The following is a 15554-nucleotide window of genomic DNA, read 5'->3' as shown; positions in this document are numbered from 1 at the left end:
GTTGCAGGTACAGTTCTTCTTCCCCAGGCAAGAGGGCAGCAGGTAGAAGGTCAGCACAGCATTGCAGCAGTTACTTTAGAGCAGCAGTACAGCAGAGTGGCAATCCTTTTAGCAGCAGTGTACTGAAGAGTTAGTGCCTGAGGTCCTTCTTATATACACAGTTGTGCCTTTGAAGCGGGGAGAAGATTCTAGAGGCATGTCTTTGAAGTGTATAGATGTCCTGCCGTCCTGGCCCTGGTTCCAATCTAACTACAGATGGTTATGCTGCCCTTTGTGTGATGCAGGTCACAGCCTATTGAAGTGTAAGTGGAACTGTGCCCAGCTTCTCCCTCCCATCCTGCCAATGATGGCCCATCCAGTCACACCTAAGATTCCATTGTGTATGGTGGTCTAGGAGGAATACACAAAGCTTGACTGTCACCCAGAAAAAGGCTACAGGCACCAAATGGCTAAACATGAACTGGTCATCTCATCCCATTTCAAAATTGCAAGTATAAAATGTAATAAGGCAACTCCAATGTTATCCTATGGGAAAGATTGGCCTTGCAGTAGTGAAAAACGAGTTTGAGTTTTTCACAACCGGAAATATAAAACTTAAAAAAGAACATCTTCTTTTCGAATACATTGCACCCTGCCCTATGGGCTGTCCAGGGGCCCACCCTAGGAGCGACTTATATGTATTAAAAAAGAAGGTTTGAACCTGGCAAAAGGTTTATTTTGCCAGGGCAAAATGGAAGTTTAAAACTGCACATTGGCTCTGCAGTGGCAGGTCTTAGACATGTTTAAAGTGGTACTTCAGTGGTAGGCTCAATCCGTGCTACAGGTCCACTAGTTACATTTACAGGTTCTGGGCACATGTTGTGCCACTTCAATAGGGATTTGTAATTGAATTTAATATGGCAATTGGGTGTAAGCCAAATCTACCATGTTTTAAGGAGAGAGAATAAGCACTTTAGCACTGGTTAGCAGTGGTAAAGTGCACAGAGTCCTAATACCAACAAAAAACATATTCAGCAAAAAGTGGAGGTCTGAAGGCAAACAGTTTGGAGATGATACTGTATAAAAGTGCCAAGTCCAACAGTTACCAAGCATCTACCACCCTCTCCACCTTCATCTGACTTCTCTGCTCTCTGCGAGAGCAGGCAGAGACAGTGCTGCAGTTTAGCCACAAACACCTCTCCTCAATATCATCTGAGACCTGGAAGAGGGAAGCCAGCACTTCGACTCTAGGTTATCAAAACATCTTTTGTGTCTCTCTTCTGCGATGGCACTGAAGGGAATACAAGGGATTTAAATCCCTGATTAATGAGAACGCCGTCCAATGGGAGGCACACAAAACATATACAGTTATAAATGGGTACATTTGAATAACAAATGTTTTATGTCAGGGATCACATAAAATACACAAGAGCAAAATCTGAGCTGCCTATAACGTCACCCAGTGCCCCAGATGAAAAACATCCCATTTATTCACATTTACACATCTATAATTGTATGGTGTACTTGTGCCTAATACCCATCCCTGATAGATAAGTGGCTTTTTAAACTGAGATATGTGAAACTTAAAAATAAACAAGGACTGGAGGAGGAAGGCTTAAGGATTGAGCATTGTTACATCACAGTAGTGGTTTCTCACGCTCCTGACAGAATTACAGTGGATAAAAAACATTTTCAAAAAGCCTATTTAGGATAGTGAATGAGTGTGGTACCCATGGATAACATATAAAATTATAGAGGTTCAACAGTGAATAACAGTAATATTATTTTCCAACAATCTCTCTGGGTGACATCAAATATATACGAATTGTAACTGCAAATTACATACCTGCTTTATGCCTTAAACATAATTATTATACCATGCTACTTAATAAAAGTTAACTCTGCGGGATTCATAAACATACCTGTAAATTGGAAAATGAGGTTATATTGGGATCCCCTGACAATGTTTGGTCAGCATTTGTTTTAATGAATTGCTGTGCTTTTTGGTGAGAAGAAGAATGTCTGAAGCAGACTAAACTCTTAAATTGTAAAATGTGCAAGTTGTATGCAAATATACCCATTCAAACTAATTTGAGTTATAATGTCACACAATCTGGTTTTACAAGAGCTCTAATCACTGATCCTCACTCAATGAGAAACCGAGACACCCCTCTACTGTTTAGTCTGCAACCTGTTCAGTGTGCACTCTGAGATGCGGTGTCCCAGATTTTCAGTTTTGCTTCACTTTTTTGACTTGGAGCCAACACAAAATCCATTTTGGTATTTACAAAGCAAAGCATATTTTGATTTGCACTATCTTCAAAAAAAAAAGCAATGCAATGCAATTGATTACACTGCCTTGCATTTCTTTGCATCACAGAAGCGCTCCATGGGTGGTGCATGGACATTCCCACACATCCACCTATGGATTTTAATGCAAACTCGTAAATAATTGTGGACATGGGTTTGCGCCAAAATCGTGCACCTGCCTGAGGCTGGCATAAAAAGGAGAAATATCTTCATTTCTCCTTGTTATTTCCTCTTTGCGTATGAGCTGCACGCATACAAAGAGGAAAAAGCCTCCAAAAAGTAGTTGTAACAGGATTGTATCCCTTCCTGCATAGAAACCATCTCATCCATAATGCAGGCACCCTTGCACCATGGCACAGAGGTGCCTGCATTGGCGCTAGGCAGACAAAAGTGGGCAGTAACGCTTTGGCCGCCATAAGTGTGGCAGGGTATGTTCAGACGTGAGTCTCTTGCTCACTTTGACACTGGATTCAAGCAAGCCGGGCTGAAGACGGCTGTAATGCCAGAAACCGGTCCTCGGAAGCTTGTTTCCGGTCCATGGAAGACATCAATCAATCAATCAATCATAGCATTTATATAGCGCACTACTTACCCGGAGGGTCTCAAGGCGCTGGGGGGAGGGGGTCCGCTACTGCTCGAACAGCCAGGTCTTGAGCTGCTTCCTGAAGGCCAGGTGGTCTTGGGTCAGGCGGAGGTGGGTCGGAAGGGAGTTCCAAGTCTTGGCGGCCAGGTAGGAGAAGGACCTTCCTCCTGTGGTGGCTCTTCGGATGCGGGGGACGGCGGCGAGGGCGTGGCTGGTCGATCGGAGCTGGCGTGTGGGAGCGTAGAAGTTGAGGCGGCTGTTAAGGTATCCTGTGCCTTGGTTGTGTAGGGCTTTGTGTGCGTTGGTGAGGAGACGGAAGGTGATTCTCTTGTTGACCGGGAGCCAGTGCAGGTCTCTCAGGTGTCCGGAGATGTGGCTGCGGCGGGGGATGTCCAGGATGAGTCGTGCTGAGGTGTTCTGGATCCGCTGGAGTCTCTTCTGGAGTTTGGCGGTGGTTCCGGCGTAGAGGAAGTTGCCGTAGTCCAGACGGCTGGTGACGAGGGCCTGGGTGACCGTCTTCCTGGTCTCGGTAGGGATCCATCGGAAGATCTTACGTAGCATGCGCAGGATGTTGAAGCACGACGAGGAGACGGCGTTGACTTGTCTGGTCATGGAGAGGGATGAGTCCAGGATGAAGCCCAGGTTGCGTGCGTGGTCTGTGGGTTTGGGTGCGCTGCCCAGGGCGGGGGGCCACCAGGAGTCGTCCCAGGCGGAGGGTGCAGATCCCAGGATGAGGACTTCCGTCTTGTCCGAGTTCAGTTTCAGGCGACTGTTCATCATCCACTTGGCAACGTCTGTCATCCCTTCGTGTAGGTTGGCTCTGGCGGTGGCGGGGTCTTTGGTGAGGGAGAGGATCAGCTGGGTGTCGTCGGCGTAGGAGATGATGTTGAGGTTGTGCTGGCGTGCGATGGCTGCGAGGGGGCTCATGTAGACGTTGAAGAGTGTTGGGCTGAGCGAGGAGCCTTGAGGAACGCCGCAGATGACTTCGGTGGCCTCTGATCTGAACGGGGGGAGGCGGACTCTCTGTGTCCTTCCGGCGAGGAAGGAGATGATCCACTCCAGTGCCTTCTCCTGGATTCCGATGTTGCTGAGGCGCTGTACTAGGGTACGGTGGCAGACAGTGTCGAAGGCCGCGGAGAGGTCCAGGAGGATGAGGGCCGCTGTTTCTCCGTTGTCGAGCAGGGCTCGGATGTCATCGGTGGCTGCGATCAGGGCGGTCTCGGTGCTGTGATTGGCCCGGAAGCCAGACTGCGAGAGGTCGAGGGAGCCGTTCGTCTCGAGGAAGGCGGCCAGTTGCTTGTTGACGGTCTTCTCGATGACTTTTGCTGGAAACGGGAGCAGTGAGATGGGGCGGTAGTTCTTGAGGTCGGTTGGGTCTGCTGATGGTTTCTTGAGTAGAGCGCTGAGTTCGGCGTGCTTCCAGCTCTCCGGGAAGGTGGCGATGTCGAAGGAGGTGTTGATGATGTCCCGCAGGTGGGGTGCGATGACAGCGTCGGCCTTGTTGAAGACGTGGTGAGGGCAGTTGAGGCTGGACTGTTCCTATGAGGCACAGGGTCAGACTGATTTGCATATAGCCATGTCTGAACTGGGGTGGCAGAGTGGGCTAAAGAACGGTGATGGATTAAACCCAGATCTTTTGACTGGGTGTGAGTGTTTGATTGGTTCAGATGCTCCGTCCCTCACCACCCCCTTTTGTACAGTACAGGGAGACAGCAGAACTGCACCATTTATTTGGAAATATGGCACAGTTCTGCTCTCTCTTTCATGCAATGCAGCTCTGCAACTTGCTGCACTGAGTTTTGTGAAGTCTTTATAAACCTGGGTCTGCATGCCTAGCCTATTCATGCTGAATGTGGTGCTATGACAAGCCGGTAACAACAGGAAGTGCCTTATCACAGTAAACTCGGATCTACACACGCATTTAAGGTTTGTGTGAGAAGCTTGTGATGACTGCACGGAGCCGATCCAGGCATGGGCCTGAATGTTGGACAGATATTGGGGTAAAAAGAGTGAGGTGCTATGGATGCAAGATGGGGAACCAGATTAAGGGCCTGACGATGAATTCAGCGGCTTTACCACCGTCCCACTGCGGCAGCGGGACCAAGCACTCCGCCGAGCAACCAGCCTCCCCGCCCGTCATATTAGGGGGCAGATTTAGAAGCCCTTGTGCCACTTTTGCATCAGTTTTCCCATGTTAAAAGTGACGCAAAAGTGGTGCAACGGGCATATATATTTGCCCCTAGAAGTTTCCCATGGGTCTTGCGCTTACACGGCAGCAGAGTCAAGCTGGCTTGCTGTGCTCCCCACACTGCTGACTGCTATACACACCCACAAGTAAGTAAGTAAGTAAGTAAGTTTATTGCTTGATTAATTAAAATCTTAGCAGTACACGCATCAATATAGAATTTATAAAAGGGACACACCCACAAATGTGATCCCAGCCAGTTGGGATATGTTTGTGTTTATATTTTTAGCAGTTTGTTATAGCGCTAACCTGACCCGAAACTATTGGAGCACTTTCTGTGCGTACGAGTGACATGACATAAGGAGGCATCCACTCTCGGGTAAACATTTGGCCAATTTAACTGCTTTCCGGTCGACTCTCGGATGGCGGGCTCCCTGGCATGAAAAGGTCAGCAAAAATGTAAGTCGTATACTTGAACAGCGGGAACAATGCCGGGATCGCCTCTAACTCATCGCCGAGGTAGCAGACATGACAAAGGTGGTGGTGGTGGTCTTGAGGCAGTCTACCTGCCCTGCTCATAATCCAGCGGTTGGACCGCCACTGAAACGGACGGTCGGACCGCTGAAAAGAATCTGTGGTTCCCGAACCACTGAACTCATAATCAGGCCCTAAGTGTTTTGGTTGCCGATCATGTAGAAATTGCAGCCCTCTTGCTGCAGTGACATTGGTAAATCACTACTTTTCCTCTCTTCTTTAATGGTGCCCTAATTTTTCAGGCTGCCATAAAAATGTTCTGTGGTTCCATAGGGGTATCTGCATTCTATTGACAAACTCTAGAAAACATTTTATGCTTTCTCTCAAACCCTCCTCTACCACTGTTTTTTCAAACATGCACACAACTTGAAAAGTCTCCAGTAGAAGCTTTTCCAAAGGTCACATATGGACACTGTCCTGCAAAGTATGTCTGGGGTGAATTTTGACTTATTTTAACACACAGTGAAAATACGAATAAGTTCCGCCATTGGAATTCATGGTCTTCACTCTTTTTGGGAATGTCCCATAGACCTTTCCTCGTTTTGGGTAAACGGTCATCTTACTTTCTATGTAGGGCTTCCATAGCAGGATTCTAGATTCAAGTGAAAAGTAGGATGAGATACCAAGAATTTGATGAAAGGCACATCAAATTATCCCTGGATAAACAGATGCATTGACTTTTCAGAGCTCCTCCAAGTGTCTGCTCCCTTCCATTGACCCAGAAACCACTGGCCTAGACCAGCGTTAGATCCGACTTTCCCAAATTGTGGGTCATCACAAGTTGATTTTTGGTGAGTCAGGAAAGTTTGAGCAATAAATAAAGATGTCTTTAAATTCAATGCAAATCTTTTCACATATGTGGAGGGGATTGGTGTTTACTTTTCTTTCTCTGACAGCAAATTGAGAGGAGTTTTTAAAGTGAAGTATGTGAGAATCTTGCTGTAGATCAGGGAGTGTGAAAGGAAAGGCTGTAGATGTCGATTTTTGCAAAACAACAAAATGTAAATACCTGTAAATAAAATGCATGCAGTTAGGAAAGCAAAAATTAAGCACATTTTTTGTATTTCTAAAATGTGCTGGAAACAGAGATTTTAATAGGATCAAAACATATCAAGGCACTTATCTTGGTGATGCACAAATGATAAATATTCACAGAAACCCGATTTCCAAATATTATCATTTGCGCACAATATAGTTTTAACACTGAAACTGTATGTCTGTGCAAATGTTTTGACCATTTCAATGGAAAATGTGTTGTTTGTAAATGAAAATGTGATACCACACAATGCATTAGTTACATTAAAAAATCACTCCTCCTCGTGTGCATTAAAGCTAGGTGGATCATGAATGTTTGTCGTTCTAAAAATTGGTTCGCAGTTCTAAGAAGTTTGGAAAGTTTTGGAGTTAGATAATGCAGGTCAGTTAACACTAATCAATCAAAAGAAAATTTAGACTGAGATTCCCGACTGGAAAATCCAGTTGATCAGTTGCAAACAGTTTCCCCTAGAGTCACTTAGGAGATATGGGGATTTTGTGTTTGCATTATGTTTGCCTGGGGAGAAATAAGAAAATTCTACCAGAAACATATTAATTCTGGGTGAAGTCAAGGTGCATTGATAAGGAACCATGCAACTGGAATGAACCGGAGCTTTCACATCACTTAATTCGATCTCCATCACCAGCATGCCAACAACTGGAACCAGCAGAAACCGTTTGCAACTGGACCATTTAAAGTTCTGCAAGGATTTACCCTTCTTTCACTAGGATCCACAACTGTGAATCCTGGCGAGATAAACCAATCAAACATTTGTAATAAGAAAGGCAAATAAGAGTACGGAAAAGAGCTCTCCTGTCTTACTCTTTTACGTATTGTTATATGCCTTTGTGAACTGGCCCCAAAACATCTAAAATGGGAATAAAATGTGAATATTCAGGTTATTTTCATGTCCAGTTAGTACAAATGGGGAGAACTGTGCCCTCTTTGCTTTAGTAATAGGAAGTTGAACGCTTAGGGACATTTCACAAAGGTATGTAAGAGTTAGTAAAAGAGTCCAGTCGAAATACTACCTCCTGTACTCCTAATTCACTTTCATAAATTGGCCCCGGGTGTAGATGTGCCTAGCTTGCCGAAAGGATTTAGCAAGAACTGATGACTGTAACAAGAAGTAACACATAGATGCCACCCGCTACTTACCTTAACGAATACACAGTGGTCACCTTGGTTTAGGTATGGTCATCATGTAAGGACAAAAGAAGAATCCAAATTATTGGGTTCAGAGACCTAGTTTATATGTTGGTCACTGAATATACTCTTTCAGTACAGACCAAACAAGAAAGAAAAATTTCTTTCTAGTGTCCCCTCACTCACCGGGGTTTCCCCATGGTGACATGCTTCATCATTGGGGCCATCCCAGTTCTCTACGAAAAGGGGCGTGCTGCGACTAGCGAACTACGCAGGAGCACTTTAATCGTGAAAGACTATGTGTGGTGTGAAAGTGAGAAAGTGAGTGGATGGGTGTGATGTTTAAAAATACCGTGCTAGTGGGCCTCAACAATTTTATTTAGCTCCTAGGTAGGTATATTAAAAGGGGTCTAACACTGCAAATTAGCCTTTAATTTGGGCTAAATCGGTGTATGGTCAACATGTTTCAAGCTCCCCAAGCTTTTCGTCAGGACCATACAGGGGCCAGCCCTGTATTCTCCACTCTTATATATACCTGATGTGGTTTATAAAATTTGTTAAAAAGTAATAACGCTGTTAACTATAAAAACATGCGTGTGATACATCCGATTTGTACTTTAGCGTTGTGCCTGTAAGAAGAACACAATATTAGTGACAAAATTTCCCCCCCATGACGGAAGGGTATCACACATTCCATTCACGACTAATTTCGAGTGTCGAGTGTCTCATGTGCACCATATTGGTGCGTGCACGCTTTCCAGTCCAGGGCATGCGTGAAATAAAAACGTGGTTTGTGAATTCACACATGTAAACAACACAGGACTTGATGTGACTATAGACAAGACATACAGAACATATAGGTATTCATGGCAAAAGAGATATTTACATATAATGGTGCTTAATAGCACTTCATGGTCTTGGGTGGGGGCAGGATCACCTCATGGAAAACATTGCTGTTGAATGTAAGGTAAAAAACAGCGTTTTTCAAAATCTGTTCACCCGTTATCAATCGTGCTCGAAAAGAAATTCCGAGAAAACGATCCTTTATCATTCATACCAGCATTGTACTTACTTCCTAAATGGTGAAACCGCTCTTCATTACCTACTCGTTCCCCTCCGGACCGCATATTGATGCTGGTACCGCGGGGACTGTTTTTCAAGACATCGTATTTCCGGGTTTGCTATCGGGGGACTAGACCGTGTCAGGGCAGCGGCCATATTGGGCGTGTGCAGGAACAAGGAACAATAAAGATGTTGAGAAAGTTTTTGTTTGGGCAAACGAGTGATGTACTGCGCGAGTATCAAAACAAATTCAGCGTTTCTTTTATGTGTCTTTATTTGCATTTTGGGCATTGTTGCGATCGGATTCTTGTTTTGGGAATATTAGATCCGTGAAAAATGGGAATTATTACAGGATTTTGGATAGTGGTAAGGACCACAGTTTAATCCTGGAAAGCGAAAACTAAATGATGAGTGTCACACGTCCTCAGCATTCTCAATGTGTAGCTCCTCTGCCCAGTGAATTATGGGTAAGAAAACAACGGTGGAGTACCAGCACTTCTCAGTGTGCAGCTCCTCTGCCCAGTGAATTGTGGGTAAGAACAATGGTGGAGTACCAGCAATTCTCAGTGTGCAGCTCCTACGCCCAGTGAATTATGGGTAAGACTCAACGGTGGAGTACCAGCACTTCTCAGTGTGCAGCTCCTACGCCCAGTAAATTATGGGTAAGACTCAATGGTGGAGGACCAGCACTTCTCAGTGTGCAGCTCCTTCACCCAGTGAATTATGGGTAAGAAACAATGGTGGAGTACCAGAACTTCTCAGTGTGCAGCTCCTTCGCCCAGTGAATTATGGGTAAGAAACAATGGTGGAGTACCAGCACTTCTCAGTGTGCAGCTCCTTCGCCCAGTGAATCATGGGTAAGAAACAATGGTGGAGTAACAGCACTTCTCAGTGTGCAGCTCCTACGCCCAGTGAATTATGGGTAAGACTCAATGGTGGAGTAACAGAACTTCTCAGTGTGCAGCTCCTACGCCCAGTGAATTATGGGTAAGACTCAATGGTGGAGTAACAGCACTTCTTAGTGTGCAGCTCCTCTGCCCAGTGAATTATGGGTAAGACTCAATGGTGGAGTAACAGCACTTCTTAGTGTGCAGCTCCTCTTCCCAGTGAATTATGGGTAAGACTCAATGGTGGAGTAACAGCACTTCTCAGTGTGCAACTCCTCTGCCCAGTGAATTATGGGTAAGACTCAATGGAGGAGTAATAGCACTTCTCAGTGTGCAGCTCCTCTGCCCAGTGAATTATAGGTAAGAAACAATGGAGGAGTACCAGCACTTCTCAGTGTGCAGCTCCTCTGCCCAGTGAATTATGGGTAAGACTCAATGGTGGAGTAACAGCCCTTCTCAGTGTGCAGCTCCTCTGCCCAGTGAATTATGAGTAAGAAACAATGGTGGAGTAACAGCCCTTCTCAGTGTGCAGCTCCTCTGCCCAGTGAATTATGAGTAAGAAACAATGGAGGAGTACCAGCACTTCTCAGTGTGCAGCTCCTCTGCCCAGTGAATTATGGGTAAGACTCAATGGTGGAGTAACAGCCCTTCTCAGTGTGCAGCTCCTCTGCCCAGTGAATTATGGGTAAGACTCAATGGAGGAGTAATAGCACTTCTCAGTGTGCAGCTCCTCTGCCCAGTGAATTATAGGTAAGAAACAATGGAGGAGTACCAGCACTTCTCAGTGTGCAGCTCCTCTGCCCAGTGAATTATGAGTAAGAAACAATGGTGGAGTATCAGCACTTCTCAGTGTGCAGCTCATCTGCCCAGTGAAATATAGATAAGAAACAATGGTGGAGTACCAGCACTTCCCAGGTCACTTTGCAGTATTTGTTCCCAGTGAGCTGACACATCAGATGCCTCTTTGTTTTCTGTTTCTGCCCATGGTTGTGCACTGTCACCAACGGCTATGGCGCTACATTGGGAATTACAAAATTCCTGTGAAATTGGGTCCTTGATGTTGGCTAGAGTCCTGGAAAACTCCAAAAAAGAGCAAAACACGTTTGCCTCTAAAATCTCTTTGTGGATGAAAGTTGTTCTACAGCCACAACTACATGTCCCATGATGCAATGCAATCAATGTTCAGATTGGGCCACCAAAGCCTTCCCTGAATGGAGACAGGTGCTACTGAAGGTTTAAACTTGGTGTTGACCATATATTTCAGGAAGCCCATCCGGAGGATGTACTGAGCAGCTTGAAAGGCAAAATGGTTTTCCTAGGCCAGCTGTCAGGGCCTCATGAAAGTGCAAACTAGAAAACAAGAACATGCAAACAAGCTTTCAGAATAACAGAGAATTCTCTTCACCTCAGTTCAACGAAAAGCCTGAACTTCTTAAATGTTTTTGGAAGACAGCAACAGCTGCTAGATGACACTTTGAAGCCAAGTCACTGCTCCATGGCGGACTCTTCTGGAGCCAGCATCTTTCATCCCTGCTGTGAGACGGAGGAGGGGGTACCACAAGAAGGGACATAACATGCCAGCCAATCCGGGAGGCTGGATGCTCTTTCTGAAATACCCTGCACTTCTCTACAGAGCAGCAGCTGCATCCCCACATGGAGTCAGTCATTTGGGGTTGGTCCAGGGTTGCACCAGCGCCTGCACGGCTCCTCTCGGCGCTGTAACCTCTGCTGCGAGGGGAGGACAAGTGAAACATCAGAACAGCAAAAGGCTGGCGTGTGCTGCTGAAGGGCTGCTCGTCAGGAGAAGACAGCAAGCCACAGGCCAGAGAAACATGTGCCCCAACATAAAATGGAGGAGTTGGTAACATCTGGATGAGGGTGTCATGTGGAAACCTGTGTTGGCAGCACGTTCTGTCACTTCCGGTTAAATGATGAAAGATGCCGTTTCTTATATTGAGACAGATTTGTTATTGGAAGCTAAGCGTCTTGGTTTTCTCCTGACATTTGTAGGGACTACGGTTTTTAAAGAGAGACCGAGAGAGAGAGAGCGAGAGAGAAAGAGAGACAGTGAGAGAGAAAGAGAGAGAGAGAGGGGGAGAGAGTGAAAGAGTGTGAGAGAGAGAAAGTGAGAGAGAGAGTGAGAAAGACAAAGAGAGAGAGAGAAATACAGAGAGTAAAAGAGTGAGAAAGAGAGAAAGAGTGAGAGAGTGAGAGAGTGAGAAAGACAAAGAGAGAGAGAAATAGAGAGAGTGAAAGAGTGAGAAAGAGAGAGAGAGTGAGAGAGAGAGACAGAGAGAGAAAGAGTGAGAGAGCGAGAGAGAGAGAAAGAAAGAAAGAAAGAGAGACAGAATGAGAGAGAAAGGGAGAGACAGAGAGAGCAGTCTTTAAGTGAGCTGAGCTGTGACTGAGACCCGACAGGTCTTAATAATAAGGCCCTCTGAAGTAAACTGGTTTCTGTAAGTCATCCCTGATTCACGCTTTGTAGTTCAGCTAAAGCAGCAGGGTCTCTTCATAAACACATAAGCATCTGGTATGAGTGCTACCCACAAAACAATACAACTAAGAAATATAGATATTAAAAGGTCCAAGCCGGGCTGGTAAAGACACAAAATGTAACAGAATGAAGGGAAGATTAACAAAAACGAAGAAAATGTGATAGAGGGGCCAAACGTGATATAAAATAACACCACATATGACACCATTGCAAAAACGAGTTAAATGCTATCCTATGAGAAATGCATAAACAGAAAGGAAATGTCGACATATCATCCATCCAGCTGACCAGGATCTTGAACTCTGTCACTGACTCATTTTATTGTATTAGTATGGATTTATTTATTTGTGAAGCGCCACCGTTACCTGGAAGGAATTTTGGCTCTGGTAATAATAATAAGAATCCACATTTGTAAAGCGCACAATCACCCGTAAGTGTCTCTAGGCGCTGGGCCGTCGGGAAGATTAAGCAAGCTATTGCCCAGAGTCACATGGTGCTGGGCTAATCTGCTGCCGGACCCGGGGATCGAACCGTGATCCCCAGATTCCGGAGTCAGTCGCCCTGGCCGCGGCGCCACACCTCTTCCACGAGAGTAGCATGACATAACTTCTTTGTGTCAGCTTAAAGAGTATAAAGTCAGGGCTTTAATTATCTGAAAAAATGCACGAGATATTGGATGGATGTGAGTGAAAGCTCATTCAGAAACAAGAGTGCTTAATTTGTGCCGGTGGTTTCCAGTGCTTGACACCATGTTATTTGAGGCGGGGTGCAACATCAAGACAGAAATACCCTATGATGTTTAGGCAGACTTTAAAAGGTCATGTTTATTCACATTCACAAACTGTCTCATGCCCCATTGCCACACCCCACATGGTTGCTTATTTATTCAAGTCAATGGCAGGAGTATAGCCATATCATGGGTGGAAATGGGGAAAGAACACAACTAAAATTGGTGGGTGGTGGGGTAAGAAAGTATTCCAAATGGAGAAAGTATTTTGTCTGTGGAAAAAAAAACAAATCACTATTGCGTAACATTTGTGCATGCGTGTACTTTTACACATTTACACAGTATGTAAATCAAAATTTATAAACCCTTTGAGGATGACTTCTGGGAACATACGATGGAGCCACCATCCTGATGTACTCCTGGAATCCTTTGTGATTGCTGCAAACGCCAGACGCCGCCATATTGCTGCGGGTCTTGGCGCCTGGAATTGGAGGTTACGCCGGCCTACTTAAGGCAGAACCGAGCCCGGGGTCAGCCTGGTAAAGGTCCCTCAGAGAAGCGGCTACATAGCACTGCTAAGGATTGCGCGCTCGCGCTCTTGACGCGAATTTTAATACTCCTGTTTTGTGCTTTTACTTTGGCATATTATTTCTACTTTACCTTGTTTTTAATTACGTCGCTTTCTGGCCCCTCACTCACACGTTAAAAAACTGACAACAGCACCGCTACTTTGGCGGGTCCGGTTCTGGGGTGGTGAGGGAGCGCCATACTTGTTCAGGCAGCTGAAGCCAGACGCCGCCATATTGCTGCGGGTCTTGGCGCCTGGAATTGGAGGTTACGCCGGCCTACTTAAGGTGGAACCGAGCCCGGGGTCAGCCTGGTAAAGGTCCCTCGGAGAAGCGGCTACATAGCACTGCTAAGGATCGCGCGCTCGCGCTCTTGACGCGAATTTTAATACTCCTGTTTTGTGCTTTTACTTTGGCATATTATTTCTACTTTACCTTGTTTTTAATTACGTCGCTTTCTGGCCCCTCACTCACACGTTAAAAAACTGACAACAGCACCGCTACTTTGGCGGGTCCGGTTCTGGGGTGGTGAGGGAGCGCCATACTTGTTCAGGCAGCTGAAGCCAGACGCCGCCATATTGCTGCGGGTCTTGGCGCCTGGAATTGGAGGTTACGCCGGCCTACTTAAAGCTCCACCCTTCCCAACGCGCAGCGGTGACGCGCAGGGTGGCGGCCTCACTGCGCCTGAGTCGTGCCAGAGTCCTGCCCGTCTGCGCCCGTCAGCGTTCCGGCAGCGGACGGGTCAGGACGGCCGGCTGGCTTTTTTTTGTTTTTAGGCACACTACTCCTACCTCCTCAGGTCATGATGCTTTCATATACATCAGATACTCTTTTAAATTTACGTCCCCCTGTGGGTCGCTGTCATTATATTTTCCCTGGCAGTCGTGCCTTGAGGAAAGGCTGTACAGACTGCGGTTGGCGTCTTTCCAAGCAGGAGAAACCGACATTGTTTAGCCAACCTGCTCCAGTCGTTTGTCTTCTCCTTAACACACGTTCTTTGAGTTGTCACTCGCTGGATATCTAGAACCTGCTTTATAACTCTAACGTGTCCTGTCTTTTCTTGACAGAAACTTGGCTAAGTGACTCCTCTGCCCCGGATTTGGCTAATGCCATCCCTCCCAATTATTCCATCTTTAGGAGGGATAGATCATCTGGGAGAGGGGGCGGTGTGGCTATTATAGTTAATAAACAGCTGCATTGCTCTACATTCTCGGTTGACAACATCCAGAACACCGAGGCCCTTGGCTTTACCCTCCACATCTCCCCTTCTCAGGCTTGTACCGGTATTCTTATATATAGAGCCCCTGGCCCCTTGGGCTCCTTCTTGGACGAAGTACAAGTTGCACTCTCAGTCCCTTGTCTTAAGTCGGAGCACTGCATCCTCCTAGGTGATTTAAATATACATATGGACGATGCCACTAACCCTGATACTATGAAATTAATGGATATAACTACCTCATTAGGACTATTACCGTTTATTCAAGAACCTACTCATAACAAGGGTCATACTCTGGACCAAGTCTACTCCACCATTCCTATTGGAACCCTAGCACCGCAGCCGGTGTTATGGTCGGATCACTATTTAATTACTTTTTTTCTTTTTAGTGCTCCATCTTCTAGGATCAAATCCACGGCCTCTCCTAAGCGTACCTCGAGACCTTTCCATCTTCTCACAAATGAGATGCTGCTGCAGGCTATTAACTGTGCACCCGGTACCCTGTCTGGCAATTTGGAAGATGATCTAGCCTATTTTGCCGACTGGCTCACGACGAGACTGTCGATTCTTGTCCCAGAAAAAATAGCTAAGCCTGGAGATAGACGGCCCTCAGCCCCCTGGTTCACTCCTCAGCTCAGGGAAGCTCGCCAGAATTGCAAGCGAGCGGAGAGAGCTTGGAGGAGGGACTATAATCCCGTGGAGAAAGTAGAGTTCAAAAATATATCTAGATCCTATCATAATCTGATGTGGAAAGAGAAAAAACTCTATCTTGAACGTCGCATCGATGAATCTGGAAACACATGTAAGGAAATCTTTAGAATTGTCAAAG

Source organism: Lissotriton helveticus, chromosome 10, assembly GCF_964261635.1.
Source record: "Lissotriton helveticus chromosome 10, aLisHel1.1, whole genome shotgun sequence".
Taxonomy (NCBI): Eukaryota; Metazoa; Chordata; class Amphibia; order Caudata; family Salamandridae; genus Lissotriton; species Lissotriton helveticus.
This window is presented reverse-complemented; position numbering follows the sequence as displayed.